We start from the raw sequence: 19,720 nt of genomic DNA, 5'->3' as shown, positions 1-19,720 counted from the left end.
GACTGAATCCAGACTTCACAGAACAAACTCCCTTAACAAAAGGATTTGTTCTGTAAAACTTGGCCTCAGTCAAAAGGCCACACCCAAGGATTTAGAAAGTCACATATGACCTTGAAGCCACAGGTGCCCCACCCCTGCTAGGCCAACTCTAGGCTCAAATTATTAATATAAACTTTTAAAATATATTTTTGATAACTGCATTTCAATATAGTTAGTTTCCTTTATAATTCTATGTATTTTGTTTCTTGTATTTAAAAACATTATTTGGAGGAGTCCCTAGGCTTCATCAGACTGCCAAAGGAAGCTATGACCCCCAAAAGATTAAGAACCTCTGGGCTAGATGTTCTCTTCTAACTCTAAATATTCTAAATATTATTCTAAATATTCACTACTTCAAATGGATAAATGGTTTCAATGTGCATACTCCCTCCAATAGTACAGATCAAAACCTTCCACAAATCCTCCACCAGAGGATCTATCTAATGGACTGAAGGCCTTCCTTTAGCTCCTAAAATTTGGGAAGTCCATCGCAGCAGCCAGACTGTTTCTGTCATCCCTTGCTCACCTCGTTTTCTTTTATACCACTTCTACACAAGTCATCTTCGGTAATGTGCTACATCCTTCTTATGTCCCTGATGAGTTTGCCGCTTCCTATTGTCTATCTTGCTTATGTATACAGTTTAAATAATCATTTTAAAAAATTCTTCAGCTATATTGAATTCTGGTCTTATTGGCAGACATTTATTATGTTTCTCCCATAATTTTTAATTTCCTTTGCATTGAGTACTTTATTTTACTTGTCTGCTGGTTCCCATTGTTCTCTACCTGGGAAAATCCTCTTCTCTTTTCAACCTGAACTAATGTAGTATTTGCAATATTTTTCAACTCAAAATCACCTTTAAAGGGGCATTGGAGAAGTGTTACCCTCTTAATTTAGCCAACAATTACATTTTTTTTTTAGGGAATTAGGGTTAAGTGACTTGCCCAGGGTCACACAGCTAGTAAGTGTCAAGTATTTGGTCTGAGGTCGGATTTGTACTCAGGTCCTCCTGACTTCAGGGTTGGTGCTCTATCCACTGTGCTGCCTAGCTGCTCCAGCCAACAGTTACTCTTAAGGCAGGCAGTTAACAAGCACTCAGGCACTTACTATTGTTGGACACTGTGTTGGGTGCTGGGGATACAAGTAATAGTGAAAACATTACCCACCTTCAGAGAGCTTACATTCTTGTGGGGGAGACAACAAGTAAGTAATTAGGTATACACACGGTATATACAGAGTATAATTTGGAAAGTAATTAATTCAACTGAGCCTAAGAACTCCAAACTTCAGCTGGTTGGCTGTCTTTGAGCACTGTGGATCAGTTCAAGCATGTATTTAATCACCAAGATGTTGTGTCAACCCAACAGAACAGAGATCATAGGAAAACAGCTCAAGTTGACTCTGTGAGCATGGTAAACTAGCCTAGCAAGTTCTTTACTCGCCAGAATGGTATGTTTTTCCATTACATTTTAGCATCTCCTTGTATTTAATAGCCACAAAACCTGTTTTGCTATTTGTGTTTTTCTTTTTCAGACCAAGTGGAGAAGGGTTGTTGTTCATCCTTCATACTTGAAGAGGACCAATGACCTCATGGTGTTGGGGTCAAAGTACAGTGTGTTCAGCTGCAGTTGATTAATCCAATATGAATGTGGAAAGCTCTACCACAGGTCAGGCACAAACAGTGCCTGTTTGAACATTTGGGGTGGACATGTCTCTGTATGTGTACATCTCATGTTTCCTTTGTACTACCATGATCCTTCTTGGCTCACAGAGCAAAAGTGGGCGTGCCATACTAGATTGTCCTGTACCACGTCTACCGTGTCTCACGATTGATACTAAAGTCTTTCAGAGTTGAAAGTATCCTTGTAAGAAATAACAAGGTAAGAAGTGGGGAAAGGTAATAATGAGTAACAGGTTCTAAGACTTTGGGGATATTCTGTATATCTTGGTTGTCAGACCTTCACCTGAGAAATTTGCTGTAACTACAACTTTTTCAGAGTAGTAGAATAAGAGACTTTGGCAAATACCTCCTACCAGTTCTGTATGTGCAATTTCATGATTGCTGTGAATTTAACCACTAGGAGGTGTGTTCATACTAAGCAGTGATGATTTGTATAAGGAACTGCATCATGATGGTCGTTAGTTCTTCTTCATTATGGTGAGTGAAGCCCGGATTCATCTGTGTGGTTTTGACTCTCTTCTGGTGGTCACTCTCTAGCCTCTGGCTTCAGTTAGTGGCATATGCAGAACTGTCGTAAGATTGGAATGGCTCTGTCTGAGCCAGCGGTGGGGTTTTAGTGTCCAATGTTTCTGGGGTTGAGGTGCCCCGGCTGTAGATTTGTGCGAGGGAAGGAATATCTCAGGTTGACAAGATGGGGAATGGAAATGGTTAACTGCTTTCCAAAAGCTAGAGATTCAAAAATAAGAAGGCATAGATTTATAAAATATAGTAATCCCATTTTTATAGAACTCTAAGGCTTACGAATCTCTTTCCTCACAACAACTTTGTGAAGTTATTATGAACCTAATGTGTGTATTACTATCCCCCTTTAACAGAGGCTGAGTGGGTCAATGATTTGCCTGTGGTCACACAATAAGTTTCAGAGCTGGGATTCCAACCCTGGTCTCTTGACTCCTAGAATCTTATAAAAATACCTCAGAATTGGATGAAACCTCAGAGGTCTTCCAGTCCAATCAGCAATTCAAAAGGAATCCCATATGCAACACTTTCCGCAAGTGGCCATCTAGCTTCTAAAGGAAGACTACCAGTGACAGGTAACTCACTTCTTCCAAAGGCAGTCCATTTCAATCTTTTATAGCTATGCAATTTGTCCTTCAATCAAATCAAAGTCTGCCTTCTTTCAATTTGTACCCATTTCTTGAAGTTTTGGCCTCCGGGGCCATCTAGAATAAGACTAACCCACAGTCCATATAATAGCCCTTAAAATACTTGAAGACTGCTATTGTGTTAACATTATCTTCTATTCTTCTACCCAACATCCTCAGTTCTTTCACTAGCTCCTTGGTATGGTATAATCTCTAGCTCAATCAAAGTATTTATTGGCCTTTTCTGAATATGCACCAGCTTATCAATGTCCTTTGTAATACAAGATGTGGTCCCAAGAAATTAAAATAGTATGCCAGATGAGGTCTGACTAGAAGAAAATCCAGTGGGGCCTTCATTTCCCTTTTTCTGGGCACTATACTTTTATTAATTCAACAGAAGATGTTGGTAGTTTTTTTGTCTGTTGCATTTTACTATTGACTCATAATTGATCTTGAAGTCAACTAAAATTCATAAGCATTTTTCACTTGTCTAGCCATCCATTATTTCTGAAAAAAAAAATTTTTTTATTTCAAGTTTAGGATGTAATAGAAGTCATAGCTCAGGGCCTTATAAAGGCTTTGGATTCACATGAATTAGATTCAATCATGGAAGTCTGACCCCAAGAAGATCATTTTCCTTGATTGTCCCACCTGAACTAATCTCTAAAAATACCATGGTATAACTTATGACTAGGTTTTCTCAAATATAGGCAAAAGGGGGCCCAGATCCCATATAGGCACTTTTTAGATGCCAACTGCACATCAGGCATGGAACAGCTTTATTTCATCCCATAGAAAATATCAAAAAATGCCAAGGCCTTCCTGGAGTACACAGACAGATACAGAAACATAAAGCCCTGAAATAGCCCATCTGCTCCCCTGGAAAAGAATCAATGACAATTAGTGGTTGCTACTAAGACAAATTATTCTCATTCTTATGGGTTCTTTCTCATAGAACCCTACAAGTCTCCCTAAGACTTGTAGCATGACCTGTATTTAGATTTCTTCCCACTCACTCCCTCCCTCTCCCTTCCTCTTAAGGTAAAGATATGCTGAGAATGATGAACACACAAACCCATTCTCACCAGATCTTCACACCATCACTTTCTCAGTAACTCACTGGCTTTTTATTCCAAGTGGGCCCCTGCACAGGAACTCTGTGGGTTATTTCTCTCCTCACTCCAAGGACTGCCCTGTCTCAGGAAATCCACAGAGGAGCTAGGGGTCATGTCATGAAAGGTGTTCATAAATTTTTTGCAGGACAAGTGATTTATGCTTCCTTTTTTCATAAAATTAAGGTTTATTAATAAAATTAACTCTAATCTAAAATGCTTTTGTGACATACCTACTACATGCAAGGTATTCTACTTTGCCTTGGGGATACAAAGACAAAAATTAAAATAGTTCCTGCTCTCATGGAGCTTACATTCTACTGGAGGAATACCATATAGAGATAGATAAATATATTCATGATAAATTAGAAAGTGAAAGGGGAACACAGTTTATGCTTCTTCTGTAATTCAGGGTTGTACTGCTCTTGGTCATAGGGGAAAGGAGAACTCCTCTCTCCCTTTTCACCACTTGATGCACTCTGGAAGAAGGTGCCAGGGGAAAGGAGAAGGGGTAGTTTCGAAGATAAAGACAGGATGGAAAAAGGGCTAGACTTGGTTTCACAGTTTGCTCAAAGGGATGAGTGATTGATTCTTAATCAGCCACTATCATCTGGTGGCCCTAGTCTCTACAGCCCAATTAGTATGTCAACAGTGGACATGCTCACATTTCACAAAGTGATTTCTCCAAATGGTGCATATCCTGTAAACTTATCAGGTTGAGGAGTTGAAAATTCTTCAAATTGATCAAAGACTCTGCTAATCATTCTTTGCTCTAATAGTTATCAGTTCAGTAATTTTTCAGTATTACCCTACTCTTCATGACTGTTTTTGGGGTTTTCTTGGCAAAGATACTGGAGTGGTTTGCCATTTCCTTCTCCAGCTCATTTTACAGATGAGGAAACTGAGGCAAACAAGGTTACGTGACTTGCTCAGGGTCACACAGCTAGTAAGTCTCTGAGGCCACATTTGAACTCAGGAACATGAGTCTTTCTGACTCCAGGCCCAGTACTCTAACCACTTCACCACCTAGCTGCCCCCTAGTAGTTATATTTATCTCAATTAAATTTCATATAATTAGACTGAGCTCATCATTTTAGCTTTTCAAGATATTTTAGATATTAATTCTTTCATTTATTGTGTCAGTTGTCTCTCTAAGCTTCATGCCATCAGTAAATTTGAGAAGCATGCTATTTGTGACTTTTTCCCCATGGTGTCTAGAAAAGAGAATAAACTGGTAACATAAAAGGTATATAACTTATGATATGTAAGTTAACAGATCTATATAGGCACACACATACTATAGTTAAGATGAAATATTTGTCTCATTGCTTACTCATAGATCTACATCATTCATGGTCATTGAGATTTAATCTTGCATCAGATTTGTCTCTGCTTTGCTCTGCCGATTTGTGAGTCACATTAAATCACTGATTAAGCTTTCGGAAATACATTGCATTCACACGCTTGATAAATTTAATACATTGGAAAGTGTACTTAAGTAATTCCACACTGTGCTCTTACCTCCTGCAACATCAGAACCTTTACTAAGTTCCTATTCACTAGTTAGCCTGCCAGAATTGAGGGAGAAAGTGGTGGCAGAGAATAAATGAGAAGCCATAGAGTTACTTTAATTCTAATGCCTTCCCTCTGTTAGTTATTTCCTACCTATCCTGTATGTAGCTGGTTTGTATGCATTTGTTTGCTTGTTGCAAAATTGCAACTCGTTGCAAAATTGTTGCTTTAAATTATGAACTCCTTCAGGACAGGGGGGTCTTCTACCTTTCTTTGTATAGGTTTTACCTCAGCACTTCAGCAAAAATGACAAATGATGGTTGTGGAAAGGTGGGCAAACTAAATGCATGGTTGACGGAGCTGTGAATTAATAGAAAGCAATTTGGAATTTCACAAATAAAGCAACTAAAATGTCCATATCCTTTGATTCAGAGAGTTCACAAATAGACTCATAAAAAAGCACGGAAAGATGACTGTGAACTGATGAGGAACAAAGTAAGCAGAGCAAAGGAGCCAATATCCACAATGATGACCACAGTATAAATGGAAAGAATGAAATCCACAAAATAATTTTTAAAATAATGTTGGAAAATTAGGAAGAACATACATGGTCTGAAAGAAGAGATATGATAAAATAGCTCCTTCTATTCTTTCTCAGAGGTGATAGGTCTATGATTGTGGAACATTACATATGTGGTCAGATTTTGGGGGATGTAATGATCAGCTTTGCTTATGTTTTTTCTTCTCTCTCCTTCCCTCTTTTATAGGACAGTTCCCTGAGAGAGAATAGAGGAAGGAATACAGGGGAAATTTTAGTTTATGTAACAATAAAAGATATTAGTAAAATTTATTTTGAAAAAAAGAAAAAATCTAATGGCGTGCTGGGGCACCTGAAGGCTAATCCAAGCCAAAATCTGTTCTTTCCCCAAGTCATTATTAAATCATGGATTTCAAGCTAGAAAGAGCCTTAGAGATCATCTGCCTTGGATAAAGGACTAAGACCAGCCAAGCAGCTAACACAGAGTAGTAGCCAGTGGCATGTAAATCTATAGTTGAAATCATGGCACCATTTCAATCTTTATCTGAAATTGTTTTGATTTAAGATTGTAATATCTTAGTTACCTGACTTAGCAGGCTAAGTCCACAATTTGTAAAGGAAAAAGAAGAAGTAATCATTATAAGCAGCAAAGCATATAGGGATCGTAGATTTAGAGGCAGAAGGGACCTTAGAAGGTGTTTAATTCATCCTCCCTAATTTTTATAGATGAGAAAATTGAGACCCAGAAAGGAGAAGCGATTTGTCCAAAATCATGTAGGTAGTAAGTGGCAAAGCCAAAATTCGGACACAAGGCCTCTGACTCCACATTCAGCACTCTTTCCACTGGGCTGGTACTATTCTGAAAGCTATTTTAAATCCCACTCAATCTTAGTCTTTTATGCTTATCAGATTTTTAAATCCCAATGGCTATAGATGGCTAAGGGGAGAGGGGGCTGGTCTTCAAAAAGAGACAGACAAATTTTCTTGTAATATCTGTCTTTGTATCTATTACAAGAAATTTTTTTCCCTTCTTTTTGTTTTATTATTCTACCATGTTATGGAAATGCTTGTTTTATTTCTTAAAGAAAACAAAAAAAGGCAGACAAGCGAGCAGGAGAGGGTCACTAATTTTTTGCTCTGTTCAATTAAACAAATGTTGACAAATATTGAAGCTACGTGAGGTGTAGAAGTAAACATCCCAGGGTCTATTCTTAGAGTTTGTAGTCACACAGATAAAGAGAACATAACATGAGAAGAAAGAACACTAAAGGTAACCTACTGCCTAAAATCTCCAGTGGCTCCCTATTACCTCTAGGATAAAATATTAAGTTCTCTGTTTGGCATACGAAACTCTTCACAATGTGTCCTCTTCCTATCATTTTAGTTTGCTTATATATCACTCATCTCCTGGAAGTCTCAGGTCCAGGTTTACTTCACACACATTGCTTCACATCTCATCTCCATGCCTTTGCACTGGCTGTTCTCCTCCCTTCCCCCGCCAGGAATGCTCTCTTCTTCCTCACTTCCCACCTCTTGGAATCCTTCACTTTCTTCAAGATTCTGCAAGCATCCACTTTGTGAGCGAGGCCTTTCCTATCTCTGCCCTTGCTACCTTGTATACTATCTACTTTATATATATCCCATAAATATGTATGAGACAGTGTATGTATATTATAATTTATGATATAGACGTTAACAGACATATATGCACACATACACCATGCCACATAGGTCCAGTTGGGATGTGCTTAAGATAAAATATCTGTCTCATTCTTTACACATGGATGCACATCGTTCTTGGTCACTGAAGATAATGTCATTGTCATCGAAGAGACATGTGTGCATATATACATGTATATATACACATGCATACATGTATACATGTCTATACACATGTGCATATAAACATATACACTGCTACATATAGACACGTGTACTACATACCTATATAATACATCTACTCATGTACACATATACATATATACACATACAAACATATATATTTATACTCCTTGAGGACAGGGACTGTTTCATTTTTGTCTTTACGTCTCCAGTGCTTAGCAGAGTTCCTGGCACTTGATTTGAAAAGCAGTTGATTGATTTGAAAGGTACAGACAAGGTAGGGAGATATGAAGCAGGTAGGGAAAAACTAACGTGGCTTCAGGTCCAGGAAGGTTTTCTTAGGGAAAAAGAGCTGTTGGGTGTGGTCTAGAACTTCTGGATTGACAGGCACCAACAATACTCTAGTGTGAACTACCTGGACAGCTCTTTAGCCTCACTGAGTATGCTGGGCTCTACACAGTGCAGAGGATGTGTAGGCCTTTGAAGGAGCTGGCCCTCTTGACATCCATCTCAGTGCCTCACTGCCTACAGGCTCCAGCCCAGACACTGCCTCAAGCTCTTGGATGTCTGCTTGAAAATCACTCAGTAACTACCTGCTTTTAAAACTAGCCTGGTCCATGGGCAGGACTAAGAGGGGTCTCCAGAGGTGATGCCCCTGCACAAGGATGTCATTGAGAGAGACATCACCTTTGAGAATCCCTGTGCCTCTGCCTTGGGGAGCCAGCTTTTGCCTTACAGAAGCCATAGACCCAGGCTTGTTTCCCAAGCTGTTAGTTACCGAGTAGTCTTTTAGCAGATATCAAGGAGTGGTAGCAGTGGAACCACCTGCCTTCTAAGCGGCACCCAGCTGAGCATACTCAGGCAAGTTATTCGGATAGAACGTGACTGAAGTCCATCAATCCAGTAGCCCTAGACAACACCCAAGCGCTCTACCTCCCTTCCTGGACACTGTAGCCCACATTGTTCTCTCCCTACCTATTCCCTATCCCTGCAGAGACTGCCTTTAAAATCAGTCCTTATCCCCTTCAAACTCAAGAACACAATATTGATAACAGAAAAAGTATTTCCTGTCGACTTCTAGATTTTTCATAGAAAGAAAGCTGCTGCTAGATGCTACTCCTGAACTGACCCATTCTCCCTGTCTCCTGGCATCTTTTAGCTTAAGGTAAATGTAATTATCATCCAGTCCTGGTAATCACACCTCACAGAAGATTTTTAGGAGCTAAAGAAGGGCCAGAGATCACTGAGATGAGGTGAGGGGACTGGTTGCTGGAACACCACAAACTTTAACAATTAGGATTGCAGTTCGTGAAATGAATGCTCATACTCAAAGTATTATTCTGCAGAGATAGCCAAAAGCTCAGCTCAGTTAGGCAAAATCACCATCATTGTGCATCAAGTACCCCTACCCCAACCCATCCTCACCTTTCCCCCCCGGGCCATTCCCCTTTTCAAGGTGACCTTCCTACACTTGCTATTAGGACATGTGAGGCTGCTCAGTACCTACCCTTATGTTCTCATGATGACCCGACCTTTTTTCCCATCTATGAAGGGAATTGGGCTCCACATCTCTGAATGATATCATCTTCCCAACTTGGCATCTCACGGGTGTAGTTTATCATCACTGACAATCTTGCTGTGCACTTTAGGACGGGAAGATACTTAGAATTTGGTGGAATTTTCCACCCACAGAAATTGAATCAGTTCTGTCATTCTCCCCACCATATGTTGTTATTTCCTAATCTGTCCACAGCCCTTTTCAAGGACTGTGCCTCTCAGTGTTTATATTTATGACATTTCCTTTGGTCACTTACAGGATTTGTGAAGAAAATGGAAATTGTCCTTGGTCCTCTAAAATCTCTCTTCCCTCACATTGTTGTTCCTCTGGTCTACACAAAAATATTTCAGGATATCCCATTCCCTCTTTTTCATATTCTCTTGTTCGAGTGCATAGAAGGCAACTTCCTCTCCTCTTTATCTGTGTTGCACTTGGTTTAGGTCACCCTCCTGGTCATTAATCATAATTCTTTGCCTATTCTTTATTCCAAGCAGTTCCTCCTTAGTTCTGGTTTTCTGCTGACTCGTGATAGCCCTACTCTCTGTTGATTTCATTTTAGTTCAGAGGTCAATTGTCATACACACTAGTGAGTTGTTGTTCATGTTTAGTTTCAGTGATTTGGGGACATTTTCCCTTTTCTTTACTTGCCCAATTTGGCACTTAAAAAAAAAACCGACAACATACCTTACCCTTTGCCATCTCCAACCTCAGAGAAAATACAAATTGTTTCTTTTCTGAAAGCCTCAACCATGGAGTGGAGTGGGGTCCCTCCTTTGACTTTCAGAGCAGAAACGTGGCTTCACTTAGTGCATATGCCCTCCAACTCTCATACAGCAAAGTAAGCATATCCTTTGCATCAAATTGACCTGTGTGAAAGCTTTGGGCTCAAATTTCACTCTAAAATCTTTAAACTAAGTCTAGTGGAATGACTGAGCCGACCCAGAGAGCTCAAGGTGGTTAAGTGTGTATGTGTTGGGGGGGGGGAGCAGGGAGTGAAGGGGCTAATGAGAGGGAACTCATCCACTTGGACAATGTAGCCCTCCTTCTGACGCAAAGGACTCTTAGAAGGTGGGGGCTGAAGATACTGTACTAGCAATGCCTAAAACTGCTCAGAAGACTGGCTCTCTTTTAAAACACGGAAGATCATCTTGTAAGAGGTAGGGCTCTCTGAGGGTCCCGAACAACCTATCTAAAGGTAGTATCTTATTTAAGTACTTCTTCAGCATAACTCTTGATGTTAGAAGAACATTGTGTGTTTTTTTGGAGGGGGGAGGGTACTGGTTTTGTTTTTTAACAGGAACAGCTTCAGGATAATAGAAAATCAGATCTGGAAAGGAACTGTAGACCAGTGGTGTCAAACTCAAATAGAAACAGGAGCCACTAAGCCATAACTAAAGATCCCTTTAAGCCACATGCTGACAAAGAAAGCTACATTATCTTTGTTTTATGGTACTATAAGTACAATTACTAAATATTTAGTAGAAGGTGCTGCCTCCTACTAGAAGAGCTGCCTGTGCTAGTACTAAAGGTTTTGTTAAATATTTACCAATTCCATTTTAATCTGGTTCAGCAGCACTCTGGAGTATTGTGGGCCACACGCACCTGCGCCTTCATGTTTGACACCTCTACTTTAGACCATTTAATTCAACCCTTCTCACTTTACAGATGAGAAAACTGAGGCCCAGAGAAGAAAAGTGACTTTCCCAAAGTTACATGGCTAGTAAGTGGCAGAGTCAAGACTCCCACCTTGAATTTGAGCCTGTTTCTCACTACGTCACTCTGACTCTACCATTTGCCTTGGTGCCCCCCTCCCCAGCTATCTGATCCTGATCTGTCTCAATGGACATCGCTTCCCCTTCTGCTCTGACATCATGCTGCTCACATGTGCTGCTGTGGGAGTCTAAGCAAATCACATTACCCCATTACCTCAGGCAACTAAGGCTACTTTCAGAGTAGCTGATTATTTGCATGACTTATTTACAATTCCTCTCCTGGTTGCACTAGACATTGCAGAAATCCAGGCCCAGCCAAAAATTTAAATGTTCCACACTCAACAACCATCTTAATGTTTGTGCTTGGCAGCTTTGACCTCAGCCATTCTTCTAAATCTCAGTTATCAACACCTGCCACTCTGGTCCCTTGCTCACAAACTAAGTCCTCAGTCTTTACCTTGTCAAGCTTGGGTCAGCTTAACTTATTCTGGGCAAGTTGATTTTACCAATAGTTAGTTATTTTTGGTCCTGAGAATTGGATTTTGATTCTGCTTTTCACACAGTATTAGCCAATGGCCAAGCCATTCATTGGTCAGTATAATCAGATAATCATAGGATAATAGATTTAGAGTCAGAAGAAACTTTCAGAGGGCTAACCACTCTAACACCTTCATTTTACAGATGAGGAAATTGAAGACCAGAGAAGTCAAGTAATTTCCCCAGGGTTGTACATAGAGTAAGTGGCAGAGGGAAGGTTGATTCCAAGAACCAAGTTCTCTTATTCAAAGCCAGCCCTCTTTTCACTACCAAGAGGCTCTTCTTAGCAATAGTGGGCAAGGGCAGGGATCCTAGGAATACCTTACACAGTAAGACAACTACTCCTTGTATATTATACATACATCCTACAACCTATTTTACTAAGTATACAGACAGCATAGTATAGAACATGGCTTCCCAAAGTGGGTGATACTGCCCCCTCGGGGCTCTGCAACAATGAGGGGGGTGGTAGTAGCCTCGGGTGCAATTGGGGAACATTGAATAAAAATAAGGGTGTGGTGAAAGCATAAGAAGAGAAGAGAAGAAAATTTTGAAAAGCCGTTCATACATGTTTCATCTCTTGTACGCCAGAGTTAAAGTAGGAGTGATTACATTATTTTCCAAATAAACATACAAAATGCAAGTTATAACTGATCAGTGGTCAAGTCTGCCAACAGGTCGTGATAAACAAGTGCTGGTGGGCGAGAGCATCACACATCGTTGGGAAGTCCAGCATGCATCGGCAGGAATATGTGCATGTAATGACTTGTTTACAAAATGATACTGCATGGTTACATGATGCAATATTGCATCATCAAAATTTCAAAGCAGGAAAAAACTACTCAAATTTACAATAAATTATTAAATATAAGATATGTCATTTTAAAAAATTATATTTTTTTGAAATAAAGCAAAAAAAAGTTTTAAACAGTTAAAAGGTTAAAGAAAGTAGATTTCTAGGAGGATGCTGAGAAATTTTTTTTTGAAAAGGAGGTGGTAGGCCAAATAAGTTTGGGAACTTCTGGTATAGAGTATATAGACCAGTGTCGAAGCCTCGAAAACCTGGAGTCCAGTCTCATCCCTGACACATAGTGGCAGTGTAATCTGGGACAATTCACTTCACCTCACTAAGCTCTAGGCAGCTCTGTAAGACAAAATGTTGCAGAGAAGATGCCTCCCTGTATCTGTACAGGGGATTTCCTCATCTGGGAGTTCCCTATGGCAGTGAAACTACATGTCCAGTTGCTATATCGAGTATAATGTAGATAGATGTGTATGTATATTTACATATATGTGTGTGTGCATATTCAACTCTCAAAGCTTAAAACTACACTGAGATTTTTGGGACACATTGTGGGTATACACACTCACACACACACACATACACACACATGCAAACACACACACGTTCACCAAGAAAAATCTACTTTATTGTGCTTGAATCTCGTCTTCACTAGCAATGTATATTCCCAGTTTTCCCCCGAAAATTCTCATGAGTCCCCTCACATTCATCCTTTTGTCCAGGCTTATTGTGAGCTCACACCCATCCAAAAGAGAATGATATCCCTGTCCTAAAGAGGACTACTTGGCTGCCAGCAAAAGAACATTGGATTTTGAGTCAGAAGGCTTAGCTCTGCTGCTTGTGTTACCTCAGGCAAATTCTCTAACACAGGGGTGGGGAACCTACAGCCTTGAGGCCACATATGGCCCTCCAGATCCTCGAGTGCAGTTCTTTGACTGAATCCAGACTTCACAGAACAAATCCCCTCAATAAAAGGATTTGTTCTATAAAACTTAGACTTCGTCAAAAGGTTTTTAGTAAGAGGATTTGTAACATCTCTGGGCCCCAGTTTCCTCATGAGGAAAATAAAAGCAATAATTTCTATAAGATGTCTTCTAACTCCAAACCTGTGATCCTATTGTCTATATAGTTCCTGTTTGAGAACATATTTGTGGCTGTTGGGGACAAACTACCTCCTTCCTTCAGCAGCTGGTTTAAGGTAACACTCCCTCCTCACCACCTTTAAGTACTCACCAGCCACTGATGAACTCTGAAGCACAGAGAGAGAGAGAGAGGGCATGGGAGGGAAGAAGCCTGGGAATCATTTGTTCATCCCTCTTGCTACACCACTGGGGAATGCCTAAGGCATCCTTTTGCAATTGCCAGAAACTCACCCTCTTGATCCAGATGAGGAAGAAGGTGATCAGCATTTTGCTGTGGTTATCAAACTCCATCTGTTAGGGCTGATTCATTTCCTATTGTCTCCTTTATAGTCACTGTCACAAATCTAGGGGCTTTCAGTGGGCTCCAAATACGATTTCAAAAAATCTTTCCTTTACCTGCCTTGTTTCAAGTCAACTCTTTGCTCTAAGCTATTCATCTTACACCGTGTCCAGTCTAATTATTCCATTGGCACCTAAGAAGTAAGAGACTCTAGAATGTTTAAATATACTTTAAAAAAAAACACTTCTAGAAATATTATCTAGACTCATTTTTCATTTATTGCTTCATGCCAAATTGTTTCTTAGTATTCAAATGAACCAAAGGACAGTAAGCATTTTGGCACCTTTTAAAATAGGATAGGGACCTCAAAAGCCACCTGACACAAATCTTTCATTTTACAGATGAGACTCAGGGAGAGCAAATCAAGAGACTTGATCAAAGCAATCTTGGTAGTAATCATCAGAGGTAAGATTTGAACCCAGGTTTCCTGACCAGCTAGATAGCTAGCTCTTTTTCACATTAATAAGAATATCTAAACCATGATGTACTTACACAATAAGACTTTGAGAGAAATATGATCTTTTGATGGATCTATGAATTTAGTCACTATACTAAGAATACTTTCTCCATAGTGGTAAAGCACCCCAATTTAATTATTTCTCTGAACCACAAGTTTGCTTCTCATATGCATTCTCAAGCTTTTAATTAGTCACCTAATTATGATCTCTATCCTAATAATAGAGGAGTTCTTAGAGAAGCAAAAAATCCATTATCGCATTTCTGCTGCATTTCATAGCCTTACATTAATATCCCTCCCCTTTACCTCTGTAAGTCAAAGTCCATTGAGTAATGTGTACCTAAGGCAATAGTCATGTGACTTTCTCCATGAGAACAAAAGTATATGTAATAGCTATATTAAATATATATATACACACAGAGATGTAGCTGTATATATGTATACTATACATGTAGATACACATACACACATAAAGATATTATATACGTACATATACACATAATACTTAAGTATTAAGGCAAAAACTACCATAATTATGGAGCCTTGTCCTTATAGAAAGAGGGGATTAAATTGCTTACCTTCCCCCCCAGAATTCCAGAGTACAGTGAGTCCCTGGAAAGGATCACTTAAAACTGCCTTGCATAAACACTTAGAGAACCCCTCAATAGATTTACATGGAGCCAAGAGAAGGAGCAGAGAGCGAATGCTCCTCTGACCCAAAGTGCAGCTATTGGAGGAATATTCTAGGATGGAGCATAGGCAGAACAGGCAAGCTAGCAATCAGCATTTTCAATATCCTACGTGGGAACTTCTGTCCTACTGCCCCAACACATCTTTGTGTTGTTTCTGTTTCAGCACCAGCAGCAGAGGAAGTATTTCCTCAATCTGAAAATAAGCCCAGGTGTAGAAGATGAATTTCCTTTTGCACTCAGGGCCTCCGTTTCCTAGTATGGATAGGCAAGCTGTATTTGATATCTATTGTGAAGTATGCTGGTCACATGGGGATAGTGAGGGATCACCAATGAATAGACCCTATACTCCATATGCATTCATGTTTTCAAGGAAAACCTTTGGCATGAAGGGCAGGCATGAGGGCATGGATAGTTGTGATCTTCATTGCTGGTGAAATCATAAATCTATCAAAGTATCTACTTAAGATCTGAATGCTTTTATAAATTTGATCCCTATGAGACTGTTAATATATTAGCAGATATAATTTCTATTTTCTCGGTGGAAAAAACAAGATATGGAGAAATTTTCCTTTACCCAAGATTAGCCACAACGTAAGCCCTTCCTGTAGGGCTTTAGGATCTGAGAAATGAGTTGATGGCTCAATATTCTGAATTTTGCCATTGTTTATGTGTGTGAGAGAGAGAGAGACAGAGAGAAAGAGAGGGAGGAAGGGAGGGAGGGAAAGAGAGAGGGAGGGAGGGAGGGGGGAGAGAGAGACAGAGAGAGAGACAGAGAGAGAGAGAGAGAGAGACAGAGAGAGAGAGAGAGAGACAGAGAGAGAGAGAGAGAGAGAGAGAGAGAGAGAATTGAGACAAAGTCATGCATGTAAGGGGAATAACAAGAATTTAGAAAATCCAAAGCATTGAATACTAACTCAGTATTACAGGTTTATAACATCTTTTAACCAAGGTCTCTTTTTTTGCATTCTTTTCAATATCAATGGACAAATATTTTTAAAACTTCCTTGTTAGACAAGTAAAATAGTATCATCCCAACTTTATAGTAAAAAAAAAAAATAGCATTAAAAGATAACAGTGCCCTGTTAGGTCACAAAGAATGTCTTCTGTTTTGATATGATTTCCCTTTTCAGACTGCTGAAGACCATGGACTTGAATAGCAGGGGGACTTCTGCTTCTCCATCCATCGTGCTGTTCTCTAAAGCACATCACCAGAGCATGACGACAGGCCCTCCACAGACTGATTTTGCAGGCTTCCCAAAGGACAACACGTGTCGGAGAGCCAGTACGTTGCCTGCTATGTGAAACCATAATGAGAAGAGTCTTCAGATTTAAAATGGACAGAGCATGAGTTATGAAACCCACAGCCCTAAACATGTGTCCCACAGCTCTTTTTATGTCACACAATTGTACAAAAGATCTGGCTCTAGTTACACGCACTTGTGAATGTCCTGTTCTAGAAGCTATTTGCTGAGCTTCAGATTGGCATCTGTCCCTCTTGGTTTTTCATCCATGTGGGAGAACTATGCCAAGAGAGCACAGCATGGGCTTTGTGAGGGTGAAGAGTCAGCTTTGCCTAATCGCTTCTTACTGGGTAGGCAGGAGTGCTGTTTGGCCAGAGCCAGCTTTTGTTTGGATCAGGTCATTTCCCAGCCTTCCCACTGGCTAACAAAGCAATTCTCTGCTACTGCAGAGCAAGCCTGGGCTCTGTTGAACGATCATCACCCTGGGCCTAGAATCCTCCATTCATCACCCAGGAAGCACTGTCATCATCACACCATTTTCCTATCTGACATGGCACAGCGCCTGAGATACCTCAGCACATTCAGCAGAGCCAGCCTGGATCAAAAATTTGAGGGAAAAGATCAGACAGCCATTTGTTTCTATAACCAAAAAGCCACATTGATGGCTGAAATTGTTGATAGCTGTTGCATTTTCACATCCTGGCATGGGGGTTAGAGACGGGATGGGGAGCAGGGGCAAGAATAAATATTTGCTAGTACATTACTTTCCTTTTAGAATAGGAATGGAAAATATTTGCTCATTTGCAAAGGTAATTAAGAAAACAGTCCCAGCTCTCCAGGCCTGAGGTCTTTTGAAACCCAGAAATTCCCAGTGGAATGCTTCTTGATGGCAAGATTAAATTCCCTTTATATCCATGTACATACAGGATCTGGCATGTTTCCTGGCAGCCCACCTCCTAATAGATTTATGGAATGAAATTGTGACTCTTTGTAGCAGAAGTTGATTTATTTTTCCACCACAAAGTTAGTGGGTTAGACAGAAGAAAACAGTAAGCACACACACTTATTGTAACTTTACTGTTATAAAGTGTGAATGTAAAGAAGAAAGGACTGAGGGGACAAGATTACCATTTTCAATGTTTGAAAGGCTGTTAAATCAAGGAGGATTTGATTTGTTTTTGGTGCCAGTGCACAGAACTAGGTACCTTGGCCGCTAAAGACAAGGAAGATCTTCCTAATCCAGAAAACAAACAACAAATTTTTATTCAGAACCCACGGTGTCCTACATGCTGTATTAGGCAAAAAAGAAGCCGGATCTGCACTCCGAGAACTTCCGTTCTTTCAGGGGAAACAGCACAGATCATAGGGTACAACCTGTCCACATATGAGACCCCCACAAAATGCACACAAAATAGGTAATTTTTTTTTGAACAGGTACTAGCAGTAGGGTAGACCAAGAAAGGTCTCATGTAGCAGGAGATATTTGAGATGAGCTAAAGGGAGCTAAGGATTCTGAGAGGAAGAGGTAGAGGTGAGGAGGAAAGGTGTTCCAGGCACGAGGGAAGACCCAGAGATAGAATGGTACACGTAAGAAACAGCAGGAAGTCCAGTTTACCTGCAACTCAGAGTGTGTAAAGGGGAGGAAATGTATCTAGAAAGGAAGGATGAAACTAGGCTGAAAAGGGCTTGAAATGCCAAGCAGAGGAGTTTGTATGGTATCTAAGAATTATTAATAATAATGTATAGGGCTCTAAGGCTTACAAAACCCAGGGCCTCACAGTTAATGTGTCCGAAGTGGAATTTGAACTCAGGTCTTCCTGACTCCAGGTCTACCTAGCTGTACAAATTAATTCCTTTTACTATCTTTGACTACTCTCAAAATGTTGTTTTCCCAGCATAATATTTAGCAATTTGACAACATTTTGAATGGACGAAGTACTCAAACCTGTCATTCTTTGCCTCTCAAAAGGGGACGGTGAGGAATATTATTTTGAAGATAGGAAAAAATATGTGTAGCACAGAAAGGCCATATTACCTAGGCATGTAGAATAATAGTAATTGCTCAGGTTTGTCAACTCCCAGGAAAATTCACTAGCCCAAAAGCCAGTGGCATTTTTAGATTTGAACATCAAAAGTGAGATTTAGCTGGGCCAATTGATACATAGAATGTTACCGGAAAGGCAAAGGCTTTGGGGAAGTGGGAGTGTGGGAAGGAAATGGAAAACACTGACGTGGGAGAATGTATGTCTATGTATACATATTGGTTCAATTAAACACCTACTACAGTTAGTTCTGCTACAACATGAAAGTGTGTTCCTAAAAATCACAGAGTCAAACAACAACAAAAAACACAGGGCTTATGAGGAAAATGAGAGACAAATACTTCATGGGTGACATAAAAGAAGATAGGAACCTAATAAAAATAGTAGCACAGATTTGTAAATGTTAAATGGTTTTTTAAAAACCCCAACGTATACACTACTGTAGTGAGAGTAAGTTTAAGTACCTTAATAAAATACTGAGAAATTTGCCAATTTTTTTTTGGCTAGGCAATTAGGGTTAAGTGACTTGCCCAGGGTCGAAGATTGTCAATTTAGCATAACAGATAATGTGGTGCAGTAAGTTCTATTACCATCATAAGATAGTTTATCAACTCAGCATGATGGATTTCATTTTGTTGTAAGCTTCCATTTTGGGACTAAGTAGATGGCACAATAGATAGAGGGTCTGGAGTCAGGAAGCCCCGAGTTCAAATTCAGCCTCAGATATTTGCTAACTGTGTGACTCTGGGCTAGTCATTTTACCTCTGTCTTCATTTCCTCAATAGGAAAATGGCAGTAATTACAGCATCTACTTCACAGGGTTGTTGTGAGAATCAAAGAGAGAATATTTGAAAACTGTTTAGTACAGCACCTGGCACATAGTAGGCACTGCATAAACACTTACTCCCTTCCCTAATAAGTTGTTTTTTAAAAATAAGATAATCATCTGTGTGGTATGATGTGGTAAACAACATGAGTGTATTCTTGTAAACAGTTGACAAACACATGCAGTCCCTCCTTCTTCTGACTACCATTTCTGCCATTGGTACCACCATTCAAATAGTTTTCCAGCTTCAAAATTTTGTTATCATCTTTGACTCTTCCCTTCTGTTTAGTTTTCAAATAAAATTACTCGCCAAGTCCTGAGGAATTAATCAGTGTAATATGTCTCAAATGTCTTATTTTTTATGGGAAGAGAACTGGGCTTTCAGTCAGAGGGCCTGGGTTAAAATCTTGACTCTGGGGGCAGCTAGGTAGCGCAGTAGATAGAGCACCGGCCCTGGATTCAGGAGGACCTGAGTTCAAATCCAGCCTCACACACATAACA

At 39.9% G+C, this 19,720-nt stretch overlaps 1 long non-coding RNA gene across 2 annotated transcripts; it reads left to right on the top strand.

The window, feature by feature from the left end:
- The first annotated feature begins 1,719 nt into the window (after positions 1–1,719).
- LOC114054171 lies at positions 1,720–19,527 on the top strand. Of its 2 annotated transcripts, none has more exons than XR_003570442.1 (3): positions 1,720–1,920; positions 14,303–14,366; positions 16,241–19,527. It is a non-coding gene; the product is annotated as an uncharacterized LOC114054171 (long non-coding RNA). The 2 variants fall into 2 exon arrangements; XR_003570443.1 differs by lacking the exon at positions 1,720–1,920 and adding an exon at positions 13,570–13,677.
- The last annotated feature ends 193 nt before the right edge of the window (positions 19,528–19,720 follow it).

This window comes from Vombatus ursinus, unplaced genomic scaffold, assembly GCF_900497805.2.
Source record: "Vombatus ursinus unplaced genomic scaffold, bare-nosed wombat genome assembly UNPS02014812.1, whole genome shotgun sequence".
Taxonomy (NCBI): Eukaryota; Metazoa; Chordata; class Mammalia; order Diprotodontia; family Vombatidae; genus Vombatus; species Vombatus ursinus.
This window is presented reverse-complemented; position numbering and strand designations above follow the sequence as displayed.